Source organism: Bos mutus, chromosome X, assembly GCF_027580195.1.
Source record: "Bos mutus isolate GX-2022 chromosome X, NWIPB_WYAK_1.1, whole genome shotgun sequence".
Lineage (NCBI taxonomy): Eukaryota > Metazoa > Chordata > Mammalia > Artiodactyla > Bovidae > Bos > Bos mutus.
This window is the reverse complement of record NC_091646.1, coordinates 64,944,054-64,964,349: the sequence shown is the minus strand read 5'-3', so window position 1 is coordinate 64,964,349 and position 20,296 is coordinate 64,944,054. Positions and strand designations below refer to the sequence as shown.

Here is a 20,296-nt window from a genome sequence, read left to right as displayed (position 1 = left end):
ATATGAAAACATGTGCATGCACACTTCCACTTACCTCATCACTCTATTTAACCACCCAAATTGTATGCAATTATTTTATATTGTTAGGTTAATCATGTTTTCATTATAGCTTGCAATTGTAATTATCTTTTATTTTTTGTCTGGCTATTGATTGTGAAAACTGATAAACATCTTTTACTATTGTGATTATGTAACTAGTATTCATTTTAATACCATTGTATCATGATTGGTCAACAGAAAATAATAGAATTTTATATCACCAAAGACTGGCGGGCTGCAGTCCATGGGGTTGCAAAGAATTGGACATGACTGAGCAACTGAACAACAACAACAATATCACCAAAACTATCATTTAATAGAAAAACCTGTAATCACTTAAAAAAATCTAGATGCATAATAGAATTATCTTGGAATTTTTTTTAAAAATACAAATGCTTAGGTATTTTTGTTTCTTCAAAGCTCCATATGTTTTTCTAATAAGCAGCCTTGTTTTATTTTATTTTTTAACTTTACAATATTGTATTGGTTTTGCCATATATTAACATGAATCCTCCACAGGTATACATGTGTTCCCCATCCTGAACCCTCCTCCCATCTCCCTCCCCGTACCATCCCTCTGGGTCATCCCTTGTTTTAAAACAACTGGGTTATATGATGATCTTTTACTTTTATCAAGTTTGCTTCATTTTTTCTATTTCATATTCAGCCCTCACATTTTATCTTGTTTATGTTTTCTAATTTCTCCATCTTTTTTTTTTTTGATGCTCTTTTTCAAGTCTTCATCAAGTGTAGTAGAAAAGCTTGTGTGTGTGTGTGTGTGTGTGTGTATATATATATATATATATATAGTGTGTGTGTATAATATATGTGATCCCTCTTCATAGATCACTGCCTTGTTGTGGTGAAGGGGCTTGCATAACTCAATGAAGCTATGAGCCATGCCATGCAGGGATATCCAAGCTGTGCAGGTCATAGTGGAAAGTTCTGACAATATGTGATCCACTGGAGGAGGGAATGGCAAACCGTTACCCCAGTATATTTGCTGTGAGAACTCTAAAAGCATGGAGTCGCTAAGAGTCAGACACAACTTGATGACTGAACAGCAGCAATAATATACATATTTTAGAAACATGAATTTTTGCCTAACTAAAAAATTTATAACATTTTGATTCCATGTATTTGACTTAATATAAACAGAATGCTAGTTTTCTCATGAAACATATACATTGCCATATGTAAAATAGATGACCAATGTGAGTTTGATACATGAAGCAGGGCACCCAAAGTCAGTGCTCTGGGACAACATAGAGAGATAGGGTGGGGAATGGGGTAGGAGGGGGATTCAGGATGGGGGCAACACATGTATACCTATGGCAGATTTATATTGATGTATGGCAAAAACCATGACAATGTTGTAAAGTAATCATTCTCTAGTTAAAATAATTAATTTAAAAATAGATAAGCAATAAACAACAAAGGTTTTCTGTATAGCATAGGGAATTATAGTCGATATCTTGCAATAACCTATGATGGAAAATAATCTGAAAGATAATATATGTGTATATGTATAAGTGAATCACCTTGTAGTGCACCTGAAATATTGTAAGCCAACTATACTTTGGGGATCCCCTCATAGCTCAGTTTCTTCAATAAAATATATAAATAAAAATATGACCTTTTCAACAGATGTAAGAAAATAATTTTTGGCAAAATTCAACAATGATGTATGATAAAACTCTTCAGCAAGTGGGCATAGAGGGAACATACTTCAACATAAAACAGCAAGCGTCATTCTCAATGGTGAAAAAATTAAAGCATTTCCTCTATGATCAGGAACAAGATATGGATGTCCACTCTTGCCACTTTTATCTACATAGTTTTGGAAGTCCTAGGCATGACAATGATTGAAGAAAAAGAAAAAAAGGAATCCAAATTGGAAAAGAAGTGAAACTCTCACTGTTTGCAGGTTACATGATATTATACATAGAAAATACTAAAGAGGCCACTAGTAAATTACTAGAGCTAATCAGTGAATTTGGTAAAGTTCTGGATACAAAATTAATACACAGAAATCCCTTGAATTCCTATATACTAACAACAAAATATCAGAAAGAGAAATTAAGGAAACTCTCCCATTTACCATTGCAACAAAAAGAATAAAATACCTAGTAATCAACCTACTTAAGGAACCAAAATACCTATACTAGAAAACTATAAGGTACTGATGAAAGAAATAAAAGACAACTTTACAAAAAGATGGATAGATATACCATGTTCTTAGAATGGAAGAGTCAATATGGTGAAAATTGCTATAGTACCCAAAGCAATCTACAGATTCAATGCACTCTCTATCAAATTACCAATCACACTTTACAGAGAACTAGAACAAAATCTTAAAATTTGTCTGAAGACACAAAAGACCCTGAATAGGAAAGGGGTCTTGAGAGAAATGGCACTGGAGGAGTCGGGCTCCCTGAATTCAGACATACTGAGTGGTTACAGAGACAATTTAAAAATCACCTTATATGGAGTAGAAGGACTTGGTGATGGATGAAGCCAAATGACTCTGCCCTCCCTGATGGACCCATCACCCCTGTATTTCACTTTGAGATTAATTTTGGTTTTATTCTATGTCATATTTTACTTATAGTAAGTTCTCTGTTTTATCGATAAAGATTTTTTCATTATGCAAAAACACATCTTTTTTAAAAAAGGAGAAAAACTCAGCTTAATTTTCTACTGAGACAAGGTCAATGTGGATACAATGGGGAAAACATAAAGGCTTTTGAACCAGTATAGATCTGAGTTTGAATCATAGTTTCTCCACTTACTGTTTGAACTTTGGCAATTTACTTAACCTCAGTGATACTCAGTTTTCTCATCTGTAAAGTGAAGATAGTAAAGGAGGGGAGAGATCCAAAGAATACAACAAGTCAAAAGGGCAATTTTAAGAAATAATATGGTCATTTATTAAAAATATTTCCAAAAGACCAAAGAGAATGAAGTTCATAAAATAGCAATTGCATTTGGTACTTAGGAAGCCTTGCAGACCTTGGAGAAAATATTTTCAATACAGTGTTGAGTTTAGAACCAAAATAAAGGTTTTAATCAGACTTCTTGATCTCCACTTTGGTAGTCATCATCAGCAAAAAGAGAAAAAGAATGAATAAAAGTATATTATTTTTCTATTGGTTTAACAAATTATCACAAACTTGAAACAACACCCACTTATTTCCTCATTGTTTCTGTGGATCAGGAGCTCAGATACAGGTTAGCTGGGTCCTCTGCTTAGGGTCTCATAGGGCTGCAATCAAGTTTTCAGCCAGAATTGAGATCTCATTTGAGGCTAAGCGTTCTCTTCCAAGATCACTGGTTATTGGCAGAATTCATTCCTTGCTATTGAGGTCCTGTTTTCTCACTGTCTTTCTTAGTGGCCATGAACCACTCTCAGTTCTTGAAGGGCATTCTTAGGCTCTTGAACCACTTCTCTCACAACATGGATGTTTGTTTTCTTCCAGGCCATTGGAAAAGAAATCTCTTTAAATCTTTCTGACTTCTTTCTCGAACTTACCAACTTTTCACTTGATATAGGGCTCACCTAATTAAGTAGTCCAACCCAGGATAATCTCCAGTTTGGTTAACTGAAAACCAATGGATTGTACTCTAACACAGGAATAAAATATCCTGTTCACAGGTCCTACATATATTAAAGAGAAGGAGATTATATCAAGTTTGTACACCAATGGGTAAGAATCCTGAGATCTATCTTTGAATTCTGCTTACCAAAGAAAAATGTCTAGGGGAGATTTTCTAGGGAGAAAGATGTGGTTCAAAGCTAAGCTAGATAAATCTGAAAAGAGTGACAGCTATGGAAGTATAGATTTGTATATAGAAACATGATGAAGATTGGTTAAAGTTCATTTCATGTAAAACATATTTTTTTTTCTGGTAAGGTGGGAGTGAATCACTGTAGTCTGCATATAAGTGCTCCAACAGAATGGCATTGTCAGAAATCTTTGCTATGAGTCCAGATGAGGTCTCCTGGATAAATTATAGCAAAATCTGGGAATTCAGATGAAAGTTTTGAGATGAAGTAAGGATTTTATAGTGTTGAAAGAAGCTGTTAAAGGCACATAATGCCGTTAAAGAAAGCATCATTATTTTGTGCAGATGTTTTCAACTAGTGGGTTGGGGTAAAATTGTTAATAACTCTGAAAAATCAAATGAGTTGGGAAATGTAACTAAGGTGAACACTCTGTAAGTTTGAGTAGTTTGTTAAATACCAGTTAGGAAATGTACTGTATTGTTGCAAGTAAAGCTAGAAAGAAAGAAAATAAGGAAGGAAGGGGAGGGAAGAAAGAAATAGAAAAAAGAAAAGAAAGCAAGATAAAAAAAGAGAATGAATTAGGCATAAGTGTGGAAAGCAAGCTTCAACTTGTTCATTAATCAGCAGTGAAGAGGTAATTCTGGGTGATCACCACCTTGATCATGCCTTCTATCTCCTTAGAATCTCCTGGTTGCTTACAGGAGAAAGCATAAATTGTATCCCACTAAATTGTACTAAATTACTTCTCAGAGTTCTTTCTCTTACTATAAATCTGCTAGCTTAATGTCAAATTTACTTCTTTAAGGTATATTCAATTATTTGAAAAATTCTACCAGTGCACACTTTGGCACTCTACAGCAAGAAATGGCAGAACAAAGAATAACCTAGTAGTGTCCTGGTGGTCAGGCTTTCATGAAGATTAAAGACTAGACATGATCACAGAGCAAGTTCTATGAGAAGGGATGAAGGCTATGTTCCCATATAACTGTTAGCTGAATCAGGTCACTGTGAACAAGGAGGTATGTGTCAGATAAATAAAAAGGAAGTATGTATCAGAATACTGAAAACAATTCTTATACAAAGCTATTCCTGAAGGAAACTTCCAGAAGTGGCTATACAGTCTCTCTTTGTTGAATGACCTATTTTGATGGAATATTAGATACAGAAGAGCACTTAGAAAACATCTAATCCATCCCACTTCATGACCCAGAAAGATAAAATGATTATTGAAAGTAACTCACAAAATTAGTGGCAGAACCACTGGCTCACAGTCCAAGGCTATTTTCATTACACCACACTATTAAGTTTCAAATTCCACAAGGCCTGTTACTAAACAATGACATAAGATAAACTTGTGTATTGGTGTGAAAGTGAGAGTGCTAATCGCTAAGTCGTGTCTGACTCTTCATGACCCCATGGACTGGGGTCCACCAAGCTCCTCTGTCCGTGGAATTCTTGAGGCAAGAACACTGGGGTCGGTAGCCATTCCCTTCCCCAGGGGATCTTCCTGACCCAGGGATTGAACCCGGCTCTCCTGCATTCCAGGCAGATTCTTTACCATCTGAGCCACCAGGGAAGCCCCATATACTGGTATAAATCATGACAATTTAACAAACTGTTGTGGAGAGGACTGCACAAAAGCCCAGGACTGATCCATTACTTTGCTCTCTCTTTGGTTATAATATGGGAGAACTGTTTACTGAATGCTAGAAATTACAACTTTCCTTTTAATTTTCTTATTTCTCTTCTGTTTAGTTGGTCTTTATCACTTATAACAAATTATTCATCTTAAAGCACAGTTATAATAATTTCACATCCGTTTCAGAGTTCTCTGATGACTTATTAAGCTTGAAGCACCATTCAAGACTACAATAATATTCTATCTTAACTTTATAGAGTCATTTTATATGGTTTACTATATACATAATAGAACTGTGGTCTTATGAATAGCTCCATCCTTTACTTAGTCTTTTGCTCAGGCCATTTTGCCATCTGAAACGTTCTTTTCCTTCATTGTTATTTGATATAATTCTGACCACTTTTAAGACCATCTCTTACATCACTTCCTCTATAAAAAATTTCCTAATCTTTGGTACTACTGTGATATGTTTATTATATTAAAAGGGATGTATTAGCCTGGAAAATCCCATGGACGGAGGAGCCTGGTAGGCTGCAGTCCATGGGGTCGCTAAGAGTCAGACACGACTGAGCGACATCACTTTCACTTTTCACTTTCATGCATTGGAGAGGAAATGGCAACCCACTCCAGTGTTCTTGCCTGGAGAATCCCAGGGACGGGGGAGCCTGGTGGGCTGCCGTCTATGGAGTCACACAGAGTCGAACACGACTGAAGCGACTTAGCAACAGCAACAGCAATTAGCTACTTATTATGCGTCAATCCTTTGGAAAATAAGACACAGACCCTGCCTGCCCATGAAGGCTTACACTCTACTAGAATAAGGCATAGATATGTTAAAAAATTCATTTACTGCACAATTACAGTTGCTGCAATAGAAGTATATAAAGAACACAAAGAATGGTTTGCATATGTTAGTAAAAGCTTTACAAAAGATAGAGGGATATGATAGGTGGAGAAGAGCATTCTAGGCAAGGGTAGAAGGTAGAATGGGCTTCCCTGGTAGCTCAGCTGGTAAAGGTCTGCCTGCAATTCAGGAGACTCTGGTTCGATTCCTCGGTCAGGAAGATCCTCCAGCGAAGGGAAAGGCTACCCATTCCAGTATTCTTGGGCTTCCCTGGTGGCTCAGATGTTAAAGAATTCACCTGCAGTGAGGGAGACCTGGGTTTGATCCATAGGTTCGATCCATAGGGAAGATCCCTTGGAGGAGGGTATGGCAACCCAGACCAGTATTCTTACCTGGAGAATCCCCATGGACAGAGGACGCTGGAGGGCTACAGTCCATGGGGTCACAAAAAGTTGGACATAATTGAGTGACTAAGCACAGTAGAGCACAGAAGGTAGAATGAGCAAAGATTTGGAGATGTGAAATAGCATGGCATGTTTAGGGAATAGCTAGCAGTATGACAGGGATGAAATATAAGATGAAGGTTGTATATGTGTGCAGATGTGCCTATTTAGGTGTATGTATCTGTGTATGTTTGCACTATTGAGTTGAAACATAAGAAAATAGGTTGGCAAAAAATGCAGAAACTAGATCACAGTGGTCTAGTATACTGTTTTAGAGAATTAAAGTTTATCCTTTAGGGAATGGAAAACTACTAGAATGTGCAGGGGAAGAAAAAAATACTAACAGGTAATGGAAAGTGGAGGGAATCTCAGGTGGCTCTGTGGTAAAGAATCCATCTGCCAAGCAGGAGATGTGGGTTCAATCCCTGGGTTGGAAGATCCCCTGGATGTGGACCCACTCCAGTGCTCTTGCCTGGAGAATTCCATGGACAGAGGAGCCTGGTGGGCTACAGTATATGGGGTTACAAAGAGTTGAACACAGCCTAGCAACTAAAATAGCAACAGCAAGGGAAAGTGGAAGTGGAGAAACAAAGATAGAGATTGCTTATCCCTGAGAGGCTTAACTTTCTTGGTGAAATAAGAAACAATGTTGTCTGTTGAGAAAAAGAGGACTAAACTTGGGTTCAGGTCTTTTGAAAATTGGTGAAGGTTTGTATGGTGACTCTGGGGATTGGGAGGGAAATATGACCAAGAAGAAATTGAAGGCCCAGTTGAGGTTGGAGAGTATGAATTTTTAGTGGACCCAGCTGCAAAATTGTGCCATTTGTTTTAGGAGTGTTGAAAAACCTGTGTGTAAGAGAAAAAAAATGCAAATGCTTAAATTGATATAAGGTTGGGATCATAGAGCAAGTGCTGTGGAAGGACAATGGGATAAGAAAGTTGAAAATGCTACAAAAAGAGTAGTAAAAAGTGAAACAATGAAGAAGTTTAACAGATTAGGAAAAAAGGGAGGAACCAAGGGGTGCAAAGATTTAACTGAGATTTAAGGACTGGTATAGGGCTTCCTTGGTGGCTCAGTGGTAAAGAATCCACCTGCCAATGCAGGAGATGTGGGTTTGAGATGCAGGTTTGACCTCTGGGTGGGGAAGATCCCTTACAGTAGGAAATAGCAACCCACTCCAGTATTCTTGCCTGGAAAATTCCATGGACAGAGGAACATGGTGGGCTACAGTCCATGGGATCACAAAGAATCAGACTTAGTGACTAAACAACAACAAGGAGAACTGGTATAGGAACAATGAAATATCCTGTTTCAATGGACTGATGACTTGCTCAACAGCACATAGCTAGGGACAGGGCTGGGACTAGAACCCAGGTATTGCAACCACCAGCCTAGTTCTGCTACCTCAGTGCTGCCCCAATAGCCACTCTTTCTTTCTTTCTTTTTTTTTATTATTTTTTTTCCTCTGGAAATTCTTTTCTTTTATTATTTTATTTTATTTTTGTCTCACTTCATCAGTGACAGAGTTTTCAGATAGCCAATTGTGGCAATCGGTGTAGCCAAGATCTGTGAAACACAAATTTTGGTGCTTTGTTCTGTGCTTCTCTCTTTCCCTTGGAGAAGCTACCAATTTACATGGCTCAAAAAGATCACTTATGTATTAATAGATGATTCAAATTTCTGTCTCAGCCACAAACCTGAACTTTAGTCTCTCATTTTCGTCTACCTATTATGTTATTCTTCTTGGACTTCATATGTTTCCCTCAGTTTTGACATGTTTAAAGACAAATATCATCTTCCTTCCCAAGTCAAATTCTCCAACTAACTTTTCTGTTTTTGTCCCATTGACCTAATAGTCTTTCAGTCACTCAAGCACAGAATCTGGTAGTCATATTTGACCCCAACCAACCCTGACTTCTTCCCTCATATGTAAACTCTGAGTTTTGTTAATTCTTATTCTGCAGTATCCCCTGACCCTCTTTCTTCCACCAATGTAGTTCAGAATCCTGATAGCATCATGTCTGGGCTACTTGAAGATACCTGAACTATGCGTCTTTTACCCTTTACATAGTCAAAGAGGTGAACTTGGCAAATTTCTACTTATAGTTCAAGAGTAAAATAAGCCGTCATTCTCTACAAATACTCCTTTTCTCATGGCTTTATTATTCCATTTATTACAGTGATTTAATTACTCTTTTTGCTTACATGTCTGTCATACCCACCTAGACAGTAAGCCCATTAATGGCCATGAGTCTGTTTTATCCATTTTTTCTCTCTTCCTCTCCTAGTTGAGCAACTTTTGAAGAGTAACTGTGTGGTACAGGAGATTTTGAGTAATTTGACTCTCCAGGGTGAGTGTCCTGAGGGGAGCATGTTTTTAGTGTGGAAACATAGGTGCTATTGTGCAGGAATCTAGATAATGGTGTAAAGTGGAAGTGAAATGTGTACTCTTTTAGAATGATAGAGTCTTTTAAAAAGAAATTTGAAAAATCAGAGTGTAGGGTATCACGACTCACCCACCCTCCCTCTCCCCAACCCACATCCATGTCCACATGTATGAATTAGTAGAGAAGAAAGGAAAAGTGGTAGCACAGTTGTATCCACACATTTGGGAAGAAATAGAAGGCAGAGCTTAAAAAAAAAAACCAAAAAAAACAAACAAAAAAAAACACAGCTAAAGTGGTGTGATGGGGCTGTAGGAGAGTTCAAAGTGGCTGAGGACAGAGATTGTTGAGAATCCAAAGATCCAAAGCTGTGTCTGACCATAAGTTCTGGGTAACACATAATTCAGTCAACAAGAGAGACTGAAAGATTAAATCAGCATTTGGATGTAGTTTTATGATTCTATTTAGTCGACTGCCTCCCCAAGACTTTCTTTACCTTTCTAGTAAAAGTTAGCATGCACCGGATTGTCTGAATATGTTGGAGGACTGCCAGCAGGGGTGGGGTGATGAGGCGAAAGCAGAAGGGGGACTGCCAGCAGGGGTGGGGTGATGAGGCGAAAGCAGAAGGGGAAGTGGGGAGACTCAGGGCTCGGCTTCTAAGACAGATACTTCCTCGACTTCTGCTGAGTAGTGAAAACATGCAGGAAACTTAGTTTGCATGAAGGTACAGCTCAATGGTCCATGCTTTTATTTGGCCAGCTCCCCAATACCGTCTTTCCTATTCTCCATGTATCCTATTATTGACAAATGAAAAAATTTAGTTGTGCTATCTATCATTTTAAAGCTGAGCTCAGGAAGGTGAAGGACAATGCTTCCCCTTCAACTTTATTGAGGTATATTTGACAAATAAAATTACATATTTAAAGTGTACAATGTGATGATTTGATATATGTTTACATTGTGAAGGGATTCCCCCCAACAAGTTAATTATCAGGACAATGTTTTATTCACCTTTTGATATAGAAGGTGTTTGTTGAATAAATATATGAATGAATAATAGGATCAATAAATAAGAGTGTTTTGTAAACTGTAAAACACTATATGAATGTAAATTTTGATGATTTTCTTTCCTACTCACATCAGACTTAGCTCAGGTTTCACTTCCTGACACCTACTTTGACTGTTGCATCCTACACTCAAAGTTTCTCCTTTTTGAACTTGTATTATGTTTATTGTCTGTACCAATAGTATGACAACCAGTATTCTATTGCTTTGTATTGTATCTTTTAGTGTGTAGGAAACTTGTCTCCCTAGGTAGATTGTGAACTCCCCTAGAGCAGGAGAAAGTCCAGCCTTTTTTTCCCCTAAGCTCTGTGAACCCAAAGCCTAACCTGCTACAACATTTTGCACATAGAAAAATGTTTATTAAATGATTGGTTATTGCTTAACTGGAGCAAAGCTACACATCCCCCATGGAGTTTTAATCTATAAATGACCAGGATTGTACTAATGATCCCAGTGGCTTTCCTCCATGAGAGTAAAAGATCTTGAGGAGGAAAGTAGAAAGACCCCCTCCCCCATCATTACTGTCACTTTATTATTACAATAAGTAGTATTTTCCTTGGCATTTCCAGGGATATGCTTAGTAGCATTCTCACTAGTATTAAAAATTACAGGAGGAATTGATACTGCATTGCTGACAGTTCTATGACCTCTCTTCTCCAGTAAATTCATTCTTAAGAAGAGATCATCATGTTCATCAAATCAGGTCACTCTATTGTCAAACAGTTGGGTTCCAAATATGGGACACTGTCAAGTCCAAATGGAAGTCAGACTATGACATTCAAAGTTAATGTCACTATGTGTCCTCTGCATAGTGAAGTCACTCAGTCGTGTCCAACTCTTTGCAACCCCATGGACTGTAGCCTACCAGGCTCCTCTGTCCATGGAATTTTCCAGGCAAGAGTACTGGAGTGGGTCACCATTTCCTTCTCCAGGGGATCTTCCCAACCCAGGGATCGAACCCAGGTCTCCTGCATTGCAGGCAGACGCTTTACCAATTGAGCCACCAGGGAGGCATAGTACCATGATACAAATATTTTATCTTGTATGACCAGAATGAAGCAATGCATAAGAGCAGACCTCAGGGGAAATATGAGTCACAAAATGGCAATAGAAATCTTGAGGAGTGCATGAGTGTGTGTGAGAGAGGACAGTGGGAGGATATTTCTACTCTTAGTCTAGATGGTCAAAATATGTTACAGACAGCTTACATACTTTTGAACTTTTTGTAAAGCACTAACTAGAGGGCTGACCTTTCAGGGATACCTGTATGAGTCCCTATCTAATTACTAGCAATCTGAAATCCTCCTAAGTTCTGAGGTCATTCCTCAGACCTGGCTCCAAGGCCTGCCTCTAACTTCTTGGTATTTTAGATGCCTGGACTTTGGAAGCAAGATAATTGTTCTTTAAGAGATTGCTTTTTATGGAAGGACTTTGTCACAAACAAGAATTCAATTTCATAAACCAAATGTTTACCTGAACTGGGTAAACCGATTCAGAATGAAAAGAAGCTTTTAATATTTTGTAAGGCCTGAACTTCTTAGAAACTTTGGAATAAGTAAACAAGATGTGTCAGAGGTGTTTGAGTATTGTTACTGCTAACTTAATTCCACTTATCATGTAGAACCCATGACAACACAGACAGCCCTATGTAAAAATAAAGGCTATTAATCTGAAATAGATGAGAAATCTTGGCAACTCTTATATGTCAGTCATCTCAAAATGTTATTCCAAACTGGATTTTCCGTTCCTTTTTAGAGTAAAGAGATTGATGAAAAGTAAATCAAAGCCTGATATGCCAGAGAACTCTAAGTCTAGATCTCAGTCCCCTTTCCTCTTTCATTAGTGACACTTAAGTAGGAGCTCAAATGTCTGTGATATGATTCCACAAACACTCTAAATAAGATAATGGCATTTTATTCTTCAAAAAGAAAACCAACTCTGTATTTAAGTGCTAAAGGGTTTATGTTTACTCTTCTATTTTGCCTTGTTTCCCCTATTTCTGCCAAGGCCCCTCCTTAACCTATATTTTCCAAACATGTAAAGATTTTTCTTTCTCTTTTCTCTCAAATGTGTGCATGTGTGTGCTAAGTTGCTTCAGTCATGTCTGACTCTGTGGGACACCATGGACTGCAGCCTGCTGAACTCCTCTGTCTATGGGATACTCCAGGCAAGAATATTGGGATGGGTAGCTGTTCCCCCCTCCAGGGGATTTTCCCTATCCAGGGATCAAATCTGCATCTCTTACATCTAACCTGCATTGACAGGTGGGTTCTTTACCACCTAGGAAGCTCCTGTCTCATATGTACTACCCCCTAAATAAAGAAGAAAAGCTTGGAAGGCACAAAGAAAAGAGGGATCATGATGGGATGAAGTGGGATAGGCTGGGAAGAAGAAGTAGGATAGGAGTTTTGTGGTTTACAACTTATGTTTAAACGGTGGTCTTTCCTACCAACCCATGAAGAATTCTCAGTCAAAGGCAAAAGTAATTGTCAGTTGACAGTGTTTTAGCACCAGTATTGTAACATGAATTAATTGACCTAAGATGTCTGGATTTATCTAATCAGGTTAATTGGCTTCCTTTGTTGCTTTTTCTATAAGAATGAAGACGTGCCACTACCAGCTATGAGTCTACCATACTTATTGAAAGTTGTATTTCTTCAATACAAATAAACAAATTGACAATCTGATTCAAGAATCTCTTTCATAGGATTGATTAATAGGAATCTAACTTCCAGGAATTTTCTCACACCTGATTGAACAGGGGAAGCTGTTTCTTACTGGCTCTCAAATTATACCATGCTTGGTAACCATGTAGCCCGAAACATAAATATCATTGGTATGAGGGATAAAAATGACTTTAGGTCTTTGTATTTTAGGGAGAGATACATGCACTATACCTACTTATATTTTCTGGAACATCATTTGTATTATAACTAAATCTGTGTTTGGACAAATGGCTTGATAACAGAGTAGTAGAATATTGTGTTACATTCAGAAATCAGTGTAAAAAATTATTTTGATTCTCAGCATTTGATCCTAGGAATCAATGGACTTAATGGAAGTAATATGTAGAGAAAAGGTAAATAGCATTTTCACAGAAATACTTCTTAAATATTACTCTTAAATATTTTAATCCTTTCAACAGAAAATTAATAAGGAAACACTGGCCTTAAATGACACTTCAGATGACTTGGACTTAACTGATATTTATAGAGCATTCCATCCAAAAGCAGCAGACTACACACTCCTTTCAAGTGCCCACAAAACATTATCTAGGATTGACCACATGCTGGGCCACAAAACTAGCCTTGATAAATTTAATAAAATTGAAATCATATCAAGCATCTTCTCTGATCACAATGCTATGAGTTTAGAAATGAACTACAAGAAAAAGAAACCCATAAAAACACAAACATGTGGTGGCTAAACACTAAACTACTAAACAACCAATGGATCACTGAAGAAATCAAAGAGGAAGTTAAAAAAACAAAACAAACAAACAAACAAAAAACAACAAAAAAAAACCTACTGACAAATGAACATGAAAGCACAAGTCCAAAACATATGGGGTGCAGCAAAAGCAGTTCTAAGAGGGAAGTTTATAGCACTACAATCTTTCCTCAAGTAACAAAAAAAGAAAAACTCAAATAAACAACCTAACCTTATACCTAAAAGAACTAGAGAAAAAAGAACAAAACCTAAAGTTAACAGGAGAGAAGTCATAAAGATCCAGCAGAAACAAATGAAATAGAGGCAAAGCAAAAAACTGCAAAGATCAATGAAAATAAAAGCTGGTTCTTTGAAAAGATAAACAAAATACGTAAACCTTTAGCCAGACTCATCAAGAGAAAAAGGGAGAGGACCCAAATCAATAAAATCAGAAATGAAAAAGAAGTTGCAACTGACACTACAGAAATACCAAGATCACAGTACCAATACTATGAGCAAATGCAGACCAAAAAAAAAAGGACAACCTGGAAGAAGTGGACAAATTCTTAGAAAGGTACAAGACTGAACCAAGAAGAAATAGAAAATATTAACAGATAAATCATAAGCACTGAAATTGAAAGTGTGATTGAAAACCTCCCAACAAATCAAAGTCCAGGACCTGACAGTGTCACAGGCAAATTTTATGATACATTTAGAGAAGAGTTAACATCTATTCTGTTGAATCTGTTCCAAAAATTGCAGAGGAAAAAAAACTTCTTAACTCATTTTATGAGGCCACCATCACCCTGATACCAAAACCAGACAAAGATATGACAAATGAAGAAAATTACAGTCCAATATCACTGATGAACATAGAGAGGCAAAAATCCTCAACAAAATACTTAGCAATCCATATACAACAATACATTAAAAAGATCATACACAATGATCAAGTGGGATTCATCCTAGGGATGGAAGGATTTTTCAATATCCAAACATCAATCAATGTGATACACCACATCAACAAACTGAAGAATAAAAATCATATGATGATTTTTATGCAGATTTTTATGCAGATGCAGAAAAATCTTTTGACAAAATTCAGCACCTGTTTATGATTAAAAAAAAAAAAACTCTCCAGAAAGTGGGCAAAGAGCGAAAACACCTCAAAATAATAAAGGCCATATAAGATAAACTTGCAGCTAGCATCATACTCAATGGTGAAAATCTGAAAACATTCCCTCTAAGATCAGGAACAAGACAAGGATGTCCACTCTTGCCACTTTTGTTTAACATAGTTTTGAAAGTCATAGGTTATAGCAATCAGAGAAGAAAAAAAAGTAAAGGGAATCCATATTGGAAAAGAAGAAATAAAACCGTCACTGTTTGCAGAAGACATGATACTTTAGGTGAAAGATCCTAAAAATGCTACCAGAAAATTACTAGAACTCATCAATGAACTTGGTTAAGCTGCAGGTTACAAAATTAATACACAGAAATCTATTGCATCTCTATGCACTAACAATGAAAGATCAGAAAGAGAAATTCAAGAAACAATTCCATTTACCATCACATCAAAACCAATAAAATATCTAGGAATAAACATAACTAAAGATACAAAAGACCTGTACTCTTAAAACTATAAGATGCTAATGAAAGAAATTGAAGAAGACATAAACCAGTGGGAAGATATACCATGTTTGTGGATTAGAAGAATCAATACTATCAAAATGACTACACTACCCAAGGCAATCTACAGATTCAATGCAATCCCTATCAAAATACCAATGGAATTTATCACAGAACTAGAACAAAAAATCTAAAATTGCATGGAGATACAAAAGATCACGAATAGTCGAAGCAATTTTGAGAAAGAAAAACAGAGCTGGAGAAATCAGGCTCCTTGACTTCAGACTACACTATATATGTTGGTGAAAAAGTAATTGCAGTTTTTGTATTGTTGAAGTTTGCTGTTTGATATTGGAATACATTCTTAAATAAATGTGGCTACGTTATACATCATTCTTAATGTGCACTTCTCAATTTACGGTTTTTTTTTTTTTTTGCTAATGACATTACCTTCTGCTTATTTTATCTTTATTTTAGACTATGGAAATGAAGTTAGAAAAAAATCAAATTTGAGTGATTCTCTTATTCCAGTTCAAAATGGGTTGTAAGCAGTGGAAACAACTTGGAACATCAACATTTGGCCCAGGAACTGCTAATGAACATATAGTTCAGTGGTTGTTAAAGAAGCTTTGGAAAGGAGATGAGATCCTTGAAGATGAGGAGCTTAGTGGCCGGCCATTAGAAGTTGAAAATGACCAACTTAAAGCAGTCACTGAAGCTGATCCTCTTACAACTATACACTATGTTGCTGAAGAACTCAACATTGACCATTCTATGGTTACTCAGCATTTGAAGCAAATTGGAAAGGTGAAAAAGCTCAGTAAGTGGATGCCTCATGAACTGACTGAAAATAAAAAAATCTTCGTTATTAAGTTTCATCTTCTCTTATGCAACAAGGAGCCATTTCTTGATCAGATTGTGACATGTGATGAAAAGTGGATTTTATACAACTGGTGACAACCAGCTCAGTGGTTGGATCGAGAAGAAGCTCCAAAGCACTTCCCAAAGCCAAATGAAAAGTAGTGAAAGTGTTAGTTTTTAGGCTCCTCTGTCCATGGAATTCCCCAGCGAAGAATACTGGAGTAGGTAGCCATTTCCTTCTCCAGGGGATCTTCCCAACCCAGGGATAGAATCCAGGTATCCTGCATTGCAGGCAGATTCTTTATCATCTGAGCCACCAGGGATGCCCCTTCCAAAGTCAAACTCGCACCAAAAAAGGTCATGGTCACTGTTTGGTGGTATGCTGCCAGTCTGACCCACTACAGCTTTCTGAATCCCAGAAAAACCATTACACCTGAGAAGTATGCTCAGCAAATTGATGAGATACAGCAAAAACTGCAGTGTCTTCAGTTGGCATTGGTTAACAGAAAGGGCCCAATTCTTCTCCGTGACAATGCTCAACCACATTTTGCACAACCAACACTTCAAAAGTTGAATGAATTGGGCTGCAAAGTTTTGCCTCATCGACCATATTCATCTGACCTCTTGCCAAACCACTACCACTTCTTCAACCATTTTGACAACTTTTTTCATGGAGTACACCTTCAGAACTAGCAGGAGACAGAAAATGCTTTCCAAGAGTTTGTCAAATCCTGAAGCACAGATTTTTATACTACAGGGATAAACCAAACATTTCTTGTTGTCAAAAATGTGTTGATTGTAATTGATTAATAAAGATGTGTTTGAGCCTAGTTATAATGATTTAAAATTCCCTATCCAAAATCACAATTACTTCTGCATCAGAACAGTATGGTACTGATGCAAAAATAGAAATATAGATCAATGAATCAGGACAGAAAACCCATGAATAAGCCCACACACTTATGGCCAATTAATCTATGACAGAGAAGGCAAGACTATAAAATGTTGGAAAGATAGTCTCTTTAACAAATGCTGCTGGGAAAACCGGACTGTGATATATATACTGGTCCATGCAGAGCTATCTGTGTTACTGGGGAGATTATGATAGATACGCTCCATGGCATCAAATCCACAAGGTTTGATACGTATCTTAAGGATCAGTGCTGTTCCTTTAATCTCTTATTATTAATAAGTAGTACTGAAAAAGAAAATTTATAATTTTCAGCACTATGGGAGAATTTTGCTTTTATCCCAGACAAATAGTTCCTAAAAAATCAAAAGCTTGACTAAGGATAGGAGAGAAAAGATAGTAGAAAATGAAACTGATGATTCTGGGCTAGGAAGAAACATAAATGCTGAATTCGCACTGGACTCAACCTGCAAACTTTCTTTAACCTATCATTCTATTAAACACCTCTGCATGGACTGCTATTCTGATCTATTTCATTATTTTTATGTTCTTATTAAAATAGCTCAAATCTCTTATAATTCAGTTAAACAATCTTCAATTAAGCTCAATATAACATGTACCACAAAGTAAAGTTAGATGTAGTTCCTGCCTTTTGGGGAATTACCATGTTGGTGGGGAGATATATGGAATTTAGAAAGACGGCACCAACAATCCTACATGCAGGGCAGCAAAGGAGACACAGATGTAAAGAAGAGACTTTTGGACTCAGTGGCAGAAGGTGAGGGTGGGATGGTTTGAGAGAAGAGCACTGAAACATGTACATTGCCACATGTAAAATAGATGACCAGTGCAAATTCAATGCATGAAGCAGGGCACTCAAAGCCGGTGCTCTGGGACAACCCAGAGGGCTGAATGAGGGAGGAGGTGGGAGGGGGGTTCAGGATGGGGGGCTCACATGTATACCTATGGCTGATTCATGTTGATGTATGGCAAATTCACCTAAATGCTGACTTCGCACTGGACTCAACCTGCAAACTTTCTTTAACCTACCATTCTATTGCTTCCCTTGTGGCTCAGCTGGTAAAGAATCTGCCTGGGTTTCTTTACCAATGTGGGAGACCTGGGTTTGATCCCTGGGTTGGAAAGATCCCCTGGAGAAGGGAAAGGCTATCCATTCTAGTATTCTGGCCTAGAGAACTCCATGGACTCTATAGTCCATGGGGTCGCAAAGAGTTGGATACAACTCACTTCTCTTCACTTCACCATTCTATTTGGGTTCATGGGCTGATTTATTTCATTTGCAGGAAGGGATTTGCTAGTATAATCATTTAAATATCATGGGGACCTGGGGAACAGTTTTTATTAAAGGGATAGATATAAATATAGTATCTCAGGTTGTTTACTTACAGTGTAAACACAGACTGCTTTTAGTTCTGATTGAATAATTAATAATAAAACAGCAACTGAAAGTTTTCTGAATAATTTAAATAGATACCATAAACTTGATCTTGTTGTAGTAGAGATTATAAATTTAAAATTATCTGGAAACAAATTTCACCAACATATTTGAAATGCAATGTAATCTCAACTCTAAGTTTAGTTACATTTTTTTTTAAATAATAGCCTTAAAAATCCTTTTTCTAGATTTCAAAATAATCAGAGGATTGGAAGGCAGAACCACTGAATTCAGGTTATTTTTTTATTTTTGTTTTTTAGCTATAGATGGAATCCACCAACCCATTTGTTTACTTTTGAAAACAACTCCTTGCTTCTAAGTAGAAGGATGCTCCTGGCCAAAGATTTTGATTAAAATATATGAAGCAGTAGGCCTGTTTAAACCTGGTATAAGTCAGATATGTCCAAGCTACTAAATCATCTAATTTCCTTATATTCATTTATAATTGTGAGAGCTTTCTATTTTCAGTTTCTAGTCAGAACTTGCCAATTCTAGTTGTGTGGCAAGTTTCCAGAAAATTTCTTAACCCCTTTGAATTTATTTTTTTTTGCAAAACAGAAATAAGAACACTTACCTGTTTAAATTGCAGAATATTGATAGATTCAAGTAGGATAATGAATATGAAACTACCTTGTGAAGATACCAAATCAGTCTTCACTAGTGGGTTTACCTTCAGCCATCACTGTATATTTTATTTGTATGTTAAAGGAAACTGCTATTACAGTTCAGAGAAACTCCACTGAGCCCTTAATAAAGAATTTAAAAATATCCCTTACTTTTTTCACTTGATTGCAAAGGTGCTGGAGGCTTGGGGAGTGTCCCCTCGGTATTTTGCCATGTTGAACCCCTAACAGAAGCACTGAGCAATACTTGTTGACTGACCGATTAGATTATTTAATCTCTGTCTAATAAATAAAGCAGAAAGAATCATACCAGCAGCCCAATTTAAAGCAGACAAGGCAAATTATTTATCCTCAAACTCCTGGGAATTTGCTAAAATCTACCATCAGCAGAATGCCTGGTTCTAGCACTGAAAAAAACATTGAATCTGCTTACCTGTTAACTTCAAGGTTGACAATTTAGGGTCTTTTGCATTCACTCTCAGAAGTAAGCTCCAGGTCTTCAGTAAATCCAATCTATCAGTCCCTTGGAAAGCTAATCATTGCTGGTCAGCTGTACAGTAAATTTGAATACCCTGGAGGTCCTGAAAGTAAACACCATTCACACTATGCCTGCTCTTTTAGGCAAACTTCTTTGAAAAGATGAGTTGTTGCTGTTTTCAAGAGGAGAGGAGGGCAGGGGAAATATGCTAGCCAATGTATACAAATTCTTCTTCCTCTTTCAGATCAGTCCTCAAGCTGTTTAAAGCACGCCTCAATTTGGCTACCCTGGTTCAAAGTGGGGGAAGGGGAAGGCAGAAGGAGAGAAGAACAGAAACTGGACTTACAGGTTGTTGTGTGTATAAATGAACTTTTATCCCTAGCTCCAGTAACGGAATCCTCAGGAAATCACACAAATGTTTTGAGATTGGAAGCAGGAAGGAGTATACTCTGTCCAGTTTAGTTCTCTCTGATTTTTATGATTTGGGGGAGTGGTTAGACTATTTGTAGGTGGAGAAATATATACCAGTATATGCTAATATAACTGTCAACATGTGAAACCTGATCTTAGGCAAGATAAATTTTACATCTCTCTCTCACTGACAATTATGGCTCTATCTGTATTCTAAGACTCCTTCTCCTTTCTGGTGACTTATGCCCTGAAAAATAAATGTCTTAGGTTGAATTTGGTTTCTCAAAATCCCCACAG

At 37.1% G+C, this 20,296-nt stretch overlaps 1 protein-coding gene, 1 non-coding gene and 1 pseudogene across 2 annotated transcripts in view; 1 reads left to right on the top strand and 2 right to left on the bottom strand.

Annotated features, from left to right (window-relative positions):
- Positions 1 to 19,962, bottom strand: part of CYSLTR1 (cysteinyl leukotriene receptor 1) — a 58,888-nt gene extending 38,926 nt beyond the window's left edge. Inside the window, exon 1 of the mRNA XM_005908086.2 lies at positions 19,544 to 19,962. The gene's annotated coding sequence lies outside the window, so the exon portion shown is untranslated. The remainder of the gene's footprint in view (positions 1 to 19,543) is intronic.
- Positions 11,141 to 11,212, bottom strand: TRNAC-GCA (transfer RNA cysteine (anticodon GCA)). Its single transcript has one exon. It is a non-coding gene; the product is annotated as a tRNA-Cys (tRNA).
- Positions 15,741 to 16,927, top strand: LOC138986463 (histone-lysine N-methyltransferase SETMAR-like; annotated as a pseudogene).
- Positions 19,963 to 20,296: the final 334 nt, after the last annotated feature.